Genomic DNA, 8,899 nt, shown 5'->3' on the forward strand with positions numbered 1-8,899 from the left:
AGCAAAAGTCCAGCTGAATGTTTGGTCCTTAAATGTTCAGTTCCTAGCCATTTTCCCTTTTAAATACAGAGCTGCCAGCATGCCCAGATCTCATCTTCTAGTGCCTCTATAACATCTTGCTTTCCACTCTTTGCTTTCAAAAAATGCAGGGGAAGCAGTTCACAGTGCAGAGATGTGGGCATAAGAGAGACTCTGCTTATCAAGATGTTCTCTCTGAAGGCACAGGGAGGAGGAAAAAACAGCAGGTCAAGACTTGGCCAAGCAAAACTTGCACGTATGAGAGACCTTTAATGGCATCACTTGGGGAACTAAACTTCTTTGCAAGATATAATCAAGGTCAGTTATGCACAGCTGACAGCTCAATAAAGGAAATCCTTTTACGAATATGGATTAAGAAAAAAGTCATATTTAAAGCCAAAAGCATCTCTCTGCATGTCAAAGCAATCAGGTCAGCTCCCTGTGCCACTCTGCTCGACGGGCTGGGTGACTAACAGAGCCTGCTCATGAACCCAGGGGGAGCAGGACCTGCACAGTGATTTCACCTGTATCCCAGCAGCTCAGATGAGCTGACAGTGAGTCAGGAACTTGCAGCAGGGCATGTCACCGAGATGTGGACCTCGGGACTGGAGGTGGCTCAGAGCGCTGGGAAATTCCCCTGGGCACGGCACGATACAGCTCCTGCAGCTCCTACATCCCGACTCTGCGCTCGGAGCAGCGACTCCAGCTGCAGGAACGCCCTGGGCACGGAGGGCTCCGCTTCCAGAGAGCTGCAGAAAAGCTCCCTCTACCTCAGTGCTTTATTGTGGCAAGTGGCCAAAAACCGCAGCTGTCCCTTATCGTGGCACCTTCCGGAAAGGCGAGGCCAGGTGAGGTTAGCAAGCCCTTCATTTCATTACGCCCGGCGTGCAGTTTTGCCCCTTGTACTGTTGCCACGTCAATATCCTCACTCAGGCTTCACAGCTCCAGCAGTGTTTTATTTTAAACTTCAACAACAGAAGGAACACTGAAACCGAAATGGGGACAGAGCAAGTCCCAGCAACAGGAAAGGAGTCCTCTTTGGTTTGCTGCATTATAGCGAGACATATCCCTCGACCTTGGCTGCAGTGGTGAATCAGAGATGGGAAGCAGCACGCACCTCTCGTCCACCAGAACAGATTTCTTCCTTTTCCTCCATCTGACGGTACAAGTGTCTAACAAAGACATGCCAATCCCTCCTTTAGAGACCCTGATCGGCCTAAGAACCGTCACCGATCAGCCCCTCGTTGCAGCCCTGGCAGACGCCCAGCGATGCATGCCTTGGGGCCCTCAGGGATTCCCCAAAATCAGGCTCTCCCTGCAGGTTGAGCTGCCTTCTTCGAGATGGCTCACAGCCCTCACCTGGCCGGGCTGAGCTTCCTCTGTCAGCACGTCATGGGCACTTCTCCCTCACATATCCAACTAACCTGCTAGAAAACGATGAACAGATATAAAATGTACCCTCACAGCCACAGTGGTCTGCTCGCAGTCCCAGGGGCTTGTTCCTGCCTCCCTGCTCCTCCCGGCAGTTGAAGGGATACAACTGCTCATGGGGCCATGCTGCTAACCACGGCAGATATTGCTTTAAAAAAAAAGAGTTGGGATTTTTAAATTCCAATCAGGTCATCAGTTCTCGGGATCTGAATTTTTTTCTGCAACGCTGTGATCAGGAACCACCAGGGAAGTCAGCCTCTCTATGAATCACCCACAAGCGTAAACCGAGAATCCGTATTTTAAACCCCCTAAAATACACTTGGGAATCAATGCACACGGTTTGTTACCAGCTTCTGATTAAAATTAGGAGCATATTCAAATTAAAGCAGTATATTCAAATACTTGTCAGCCGCCCTTCAGGCGAGCCATCGTCTCGCTGCTCTGACGGCAACACCCGCAGTCGGACCTACCGCAGGACTGCCTTCTGTGGGGCAGGGACCATCTGGTTATTCAGTGCCTGCGGAGCAACCAGCACAGCGGGACTCCAGCTCTGACCGGGCATCTTGGTGCCAATACAGCAGAAGCAACCTGCACTCTCAAGGCACACAGAAAAAAACCTTCCAGGAGACGCAGTTTAGTGGAAAATTACTTATTAAAAGAAAAAAAAAAACCCACGCTGTATTGACGGAGGTTATCACACTAAACAAAATAAATCAAAGATATCTAAAGAAATAGAAGTGGAAAGGGCATCACAACAAGGGCACTCACCTGACATGAAGGGCTAGAGCAGAACGGGAGCAGCTGTACAACAAATACAAAGCCCCAACAGGTAGGGGCCAGACAGACAGATACGGTCTTGTAACAGAAAACAAGTGTTATACCGAGACAGTTTTCAAACAAAACAATCTTACATTTGCCCATAAATGGACACGGCTGGCATCTGTAGGACAGCTCCAACCCAGAGAACCCCAAAACTCTTGACAGGTCTCCTATGCTGTTGTCTGCAGATCCCAAAGGACTCTCCCACCCGGACCCCAGCCCCTCCACAGCCAGCTGGGATCACAAACACCGCAGCAGCAGCAGCCACCTGCCACGGTGCTCCCGGATCCTCTCCTGAAAGCAAAGCGGGTTTGTGACACCGCGGGGATGGAGAACGCCAGCTAACCCGTGTTTGGCTCACTCCATAGAGAAGGCTTCAACAGCCTCTAACTATGCTGCGTTTCAGCATTTTAATGCTAATTCGCATATTGTAGCCAGAACAATCTCAACAAATGAAGCTGCCCACTCTTTATCTAAAGCCAGCCTAAGGAAAATGAGATGTTTGCTCTTCTTTTACTAGAAAGGAAATTAAAACAGCAACTAATAATTTAGCTGTAGGTAAACTCGAGAGGAATATCGTAAAGTATTCCACAAAAATAAAAACACTCCTCCTGGCTCCAGCTGTGAGCACAGGACAAGTCACCCCCTGCTCTGGGAGGGTCACAGGGACACCCCACAACAAGGTGTCCGCACCAACTCAACAGCATTAACTGCAGTTCCAAAAATACAACAAGACAGCCTGGTCTTGACGTTACCATCTGAATCACTGACTCGTGAACAAGTGAGCAAGTCCTTCTTGGCTTCACGTGCACGTCTGAATTACAAGGAAAACAGGTTTTTTTCCTCCTGGCCCCACCTCCAAAGCCGGATACAAGAGCCACGGGCCTTGAGAAGAGCTCTTGGGTTATGGCATTCATCAGGGGCATCATCGGGTGCACCTACGTCAGACCAGGGATTTGAGTTTGCACCCCCATGCCTCCAGTGAGGCTCCTGATCCCAGAGGTCTCTGCCTCTCCTTTGGTTCCCCTTGGCCTGGCCAGCTCCATCACAGCCGAAGCATTGCTATTAAAATTTTGTTTGACAAACCTCTTCCCTCCCCGCTTCAAAAATAAATGAAAACAAAACCTTACCTATCCAACAGCTCCCAGACCCCAATGAGGGATGCAGGCTTAGATCTCTCTGCTACAAAATTCCCAGGGTTATACTTCATCTCAGAGTCCAATTTTCCCATAACAGAGCTTCATAACTGTACCCAGTCCCAGCTGTCATTTACACTGGTGGAGCAAGCCAAATATTACAGCAGTTACAATAACCACCAAGGTGCAGAGATCAGGAGCAAATAACTCTGGGTTTAATTAGTCTAAGGCAATATTGACTCACAACTCTGTTTTACCTGGCTGGATTTTTCCAGGCAAGTCACCATGCAACCTGTATTCTAGATTTTTCAGTGATGTTTATAGTCACAATTTTCCCTGCCATGCTGCTTGCAAAGCCTTTCGCTGGTTATCAAGGCATTTGTATTGAAGCACAGCATCTCCCATATATTTGGCCATGCTCGTAACTCCGTGGAATTGTTTATAGCAAGCCAGATGCAAACAGAGTCCCCGGCTTGATCCTTTTCCAAATCCTCTTTTGAGGTGAAGTTCGGTCACTTCGCCAAAAGGGCAGCAGAACAGCGAGCTCTGTGCAATACGGCTGCGGTGACGCTCCCAGGCATGGGCCTGTTTGCTAGACCCAGCCTCACGGGTCCCGGAGACGGGACCCTGGAAGACGGCCTCTGGTATGGAGACACGCAGGTAACTAGGCAGCGAGGCCGACAGCTCAGACTCCTTTGTCCCCCTCCAAAGGGGCAAAGCAGCCAGACACTGAAGCATGTACAGCCAGGGCAATGGGAGAGCAGAAACCAGCTCTGATTTCAGCCCCTGTAGTGGGACTTTCCACAAAAAGAGTCACTTCATATAAATAAAAGCTACAATAAAATAAATGCCTCCAGTGATTGAGTTGGTCTTTGCAGAAGTATGTTTCTAGAAACTGATATCGATCCGGTTTGGTCAGAAACAGTAAGCCCTTCAGCTGAAACAAAAGATTTACAGTAAAAAATACAGTGGAAATTAAGATGCCTTCTGCTACCTCTGAACATCCACCTCTGCATGGGATGTCAAGGATTTGGGTGGGATAAGATGATGCAACACCAGAGCCAGGCAGCTGCGCTGCCCGTATCCTCTCAGACTCCACCTTAGGCAACCAAGCACTGACTATTACGGTGCCAGACAAAACTAGTCTGCTCACCAGCGGCACTGCAATAGCTCTGAAAAATCCCGGCAGATACAGGAGGAGCCTTGGAAATCCCTCCTCCTCCCCATCTCTTTTTAACAGACTGCAGGAAGATGACTCCTATCCCAAGTAAATATGCAGGGAATCAGAAAGAGCATCCCAAGAAGCATCCAGCACAAACAAGCACTGTGTTCAGGATCTACAACTGCTGCTTGTCGTTCAAGTCTCCTCACCAAATCTCAATGCATTTCCTTTCCAGGAACTTGTTTAATCTCTTCTTCTATAGGTTAAAAAACCCCAAAACTAAACAAAAAAACCCCAAACAAAAAAAAAAAACCACATTGATGACATAGGCTTTAAACTTGGTTTGCTTTTGTATATTCACTTTTCAAATTCTTTTATGAGCTGGTGCTTTCTCATTCTCATTGCAGTCTTTAAGTGCTGCTTTGATTATGTATTTGGAAGTTAATTCTAGCACTTAAAAACCCCATTTCACATGTTAGTTTTGATGCAACAAGTCCACGTGGGCACTCCTTGATGTAATCTGAGCATTTCTTTAATTGCTTCTCCGAATCAAGGTCTCTTTCCAGGAATAAACTCTGGTTAAGCTCCACAGGAAACAGTTTCCCATACACTGTGCAAGACCTGTCCATGTAGCACTACAGTATTATCACTTCTCAGGTATTATGAAATGCTAAAGGATCACTTAGTGAAGCAGATGCAATATTAAGACGATCCTAGGCACGTCTGTATTCACAAGGACAAACATAATTCACTTGCAGTGCAGCTCCAGCAGTCACGCTGCAGGGCTTTGCCACCAGGTCACCCAGCTAACGTTTCCCGGCAGAAACGCGAGGCTGGTTTTTGCCTCTGGCTCTTAGGGTGGCTGGTACCAAAGGTGGTTCAGCGTCCAAGGCAAAGCAAGCGCAGAATCTCTGTTCAGCTCTAGGACACAAAGACATTACCCCAAACCCCAAGTCTTCTACTTCTGGACTGTCCACTCTGGTGCCCACAGAAGTCTCTGGGGGGCACAGCACGCTGGGGATAGTGCCTAGAGAAAAAAGAGTACATCTAATCGCACCGCCTGCGCTGCAGCTAAAAGCCACTTTTTCAGCTAAAGCGGAACTTCTCAGTCCAATACCTCTCACAAACCAGACTTACCTCCTCATTTGAAAATGAAATGTTGTCCTATTGCCTGTCTTGTTGCTTTAGCCGACAAAGCTACAACAACCTTTTTTAGCAGACTTGTTTATAAAACTCACATTATCAAACTCAGTGTTGCAAGATATAGTTTCTTATCTTTCCAGCAACAAACACCCTGACTATTCCAAAAGCAAGTGTCAGACAGACTTTTCCAGCCCCATCACAAGTTGCAGCCAAGCTCTGCCACTTAGATAAGTTTACTAGCTGACCACTAAATAATTCCAATTAATTGTGCTCCAGCCAGTTAAAATACTGCCAGCTTCAGAGTACATGCACTATTTATACCCAGAGAGCTCAGGGATTCTCGCCAGCCATTTCGATGGACCGAGAGAACACGGGCCCCTTGCACCGCGGGAGGACAGCACGGGGACAGCTCTAATGGCACCATGCACTTTGCATGCACTAGCCTTTAAAGCTGTTTGGCAGCTCCATATTCTTGCTGCCACAGAAACATTGATCACAATCCTACCAACTGAGACCTTTGGCTTTTCTAGAAGTCTTATTTAATTATTTATCACCGCTGACTAAATAAAACATAGCACCTTCTGCAGCTGGGGTACCATCCATGTGACACACGTGGGATTTCCAGGCCAGCCAGCAGACCTTCCCCAGGAACCATGTGTACTCACAGTTGGGAACTGGGCTGAGTCTCCTTGGGGGGTAAGGAGGAAGAAAGTGTTAATGCATATAAACTCTGAATATTTGGACAGTTTGCTGGAAAAGAAATCAAAAAGACATTAAATGGAAGGGTCCATAATGCAACATCGTACTCTGGGGGAAACAGGAATGATCCCAGCGATGTGTATTTGCTGACAGTATTTTGCACCAGACCTTCTTCATAGGGCAGCAACTTTGGGCCAAAAATCCATACATGCAACACTAATTTAAGATCACTTAAGATCGTGTTATAGTTGGTTCTATTCCTGTTGTGCTTGTCAAACGCAAATTTCCATGCCGTATGTTGGCACTGCTGCTACTGCTAGCTGTGAGATCCTCAATAAAGACGACGCAACATTTCAGGAAAAACTTTAGTCATTTCTGTTTTCAACGCCTGATCTCAAAGCTTTATTACCCTGTTTTGTTCTGCACCCATCACACCACAAAGCTTCTGTTTTCCAAGGTGCTAAATGTTATGCTGACAAGCATTTTGGATTCAATTAGCAAACATGGCAAAGACTGACACTATTTGCACTGAAACCAGGTGCAACTTCCAGCCCCGAATTGCTTTGAAGTCCTGAATCTGTGCAAAACCAGGTATTTCCATGGCAACGGCCAGGACGCCACAAGAAGAGGATGACATTTTGGCAGCAGAGAGGAGAGGCTGGGTGGGGAGGAAGGAAGCTCCTCTGGCATACAGATCTCGTCTCCCTGAACGCCAAGAAGGAAGATGAAGGAAGGAGGAAAGCAGCATGAAACCTATTCTGGGTATGAAAGATCTAGCCAGGGGTTTCTGGAGTATGAGAGCACTCCTGCACACCGCTGCTTTTATCTTCAAAAGTACAGAAAATGGTCCCCAGTGATTAGTAATACTCTTTTCAGAAGAGATCGATGCAGGCAATCGAGAAATGCTGCATTAAAGCCGTCTGTTTACTTTTGATATAGGAACATTTGAAAAAGGCTGACCTGGATGCTTGAGAGACATCAGAAGGTCCCTCTGCAAACAGCAGCTTTCATTACAAATCTGCAGCTTATCATCCTCATCTTCATTTTGCCTGAGCAGTTTTGACAGCTACACAAAGGCCTTTTTTTTTTTTTTAAATTGGCCTTGAGAACATGTAAAGCTATCAACATTAATTTTGCAAATCCTAATAACATTAAAGTAATTTACAATTTTCCACCAATCCAGAATGAAACAGCTGGCGTTGACACCTGCAATCTGGTATTTTGGAACCACAGGCATATATACACGCTCCGGAAAAACAAACCCAAGCTGCAAAAATACTGCTCTTACCAGTCACTCCGTCTTACTTAGCCACGAACTAGACAATATGGCTGCGTAGCGGGGGCACTTCATTTGAAGGGTGGGAGAAAGAGAGACTGACTGTTGTCCCTATGATATATGATGATGGAATTAGTCAACAGCTACACAGTGACAACCATTCAAGCTATTGAAAAATAAACAATATATCCGATACAAGACCGCAGGACATCAGCAAGTGAGCAGGCTGTGGTCATTCAATAACAGTTTTTAAAAAAATTCTAAGAACAGGCAGCAAAATGTTCAATACAGGCACAACAGTTATCGATGAGTAAAAGACTTAAAGCTACTTGCTGAACGGCAAGTTAAATATAAACTAAGTTGTTGCAGAAGAATAAGCAAGACAACTGTTTACTTTCATATTCCATTCAGCTTTTCACACAACTCATTATCCAGGCACAGTGCAGTACAGTCTGTATTTCACAGGGAACACCTGCTTCCCCACCTATTCTTGTACGCAATGCAATTACCTGGAGGTAATCAAAAACATACCACAGGATTCTCCTCTATTAAAAATGAAACTTGCAAAAGAAGGGGAGGAGCATGGGTTGCAAGAAGAATATTTTTAGTTGAGAATCCAACACCCTTTTAAACCTGGATATTTCAGGCTCTGGGTTTTTAAAGAAGCCTCATTCCATCTGATAAAAGCTCTAAAAAAATCAGAGAGGATTTGGTTATGCTTCTCATCCTGCATAACAGGAAAGAGGATTCCTCAGAAAGTCATACTTCCACTCCTTCCCTTGCAGTCTGCTGATAAATAGTAAATTTTGCAGCTTTCAGGATTAGTTTGATTTATTATAACCATGGGGTGGGGGGGGTAGACAGTGATAGTGCAACTCATTTCAACCTGCAAATCTTCTTAAAAATAAAAATGCATTAACAATGGAAACAACCAAATATCGAAGTCCATTTGCTCACTGTGGTGCTTTGGGTAATTTCGATTTACTGTTTAACTACCTTCTCTAATCAGACCTTGTCTTCACAATATTTTATTCCTTCAGTTATCGCACTAGGACGACAGATGGTGCGTGGCTTCCCAAGTATGATCCATGGCTGTCCGCAGTCTCAGTGGAGCTCACCTGCACTTGAGGACCTCAGCAGATCACACAGAGCCATGGCTGAAGCAAAACCAGACATGATCTAATAAAATGAGAATACGCAGTTTTGTGAAAGGTG

General features: G+C 46.0%; 1 protein-coding gene across 1 annotated transcript in view; it reads right to left on the reverse strand.

Annotated features, from left to right (window-relative positions):
- SGSM1 (small G protein signaling modulator 1) overlaps positions 1 to 8,899 on the reverse strand; it is a 44,570-nt gene that overhangs the window by 31,775 nt on the left and 3,896 nt on the right. The gene's annotated exons all lie outside the window — the stretch shown is intronic.

Source organism: Pygoscelis adeliae, unplaced genomic scaffold, assembly GCF_000699105.1.
Source record: "Pygoscelis adeliae isolate BGI_AS28 unplaced genomic scaffold, ASM69910v1 Scaffold262, whole genome shotgun sequence".
Lineage (NCBI taxonomy): Eukaryota > Metazoa > Chordata > Aves > Sphenisciformes > Spheniscidae > Pygoscelis > Pygoscelis adeliae.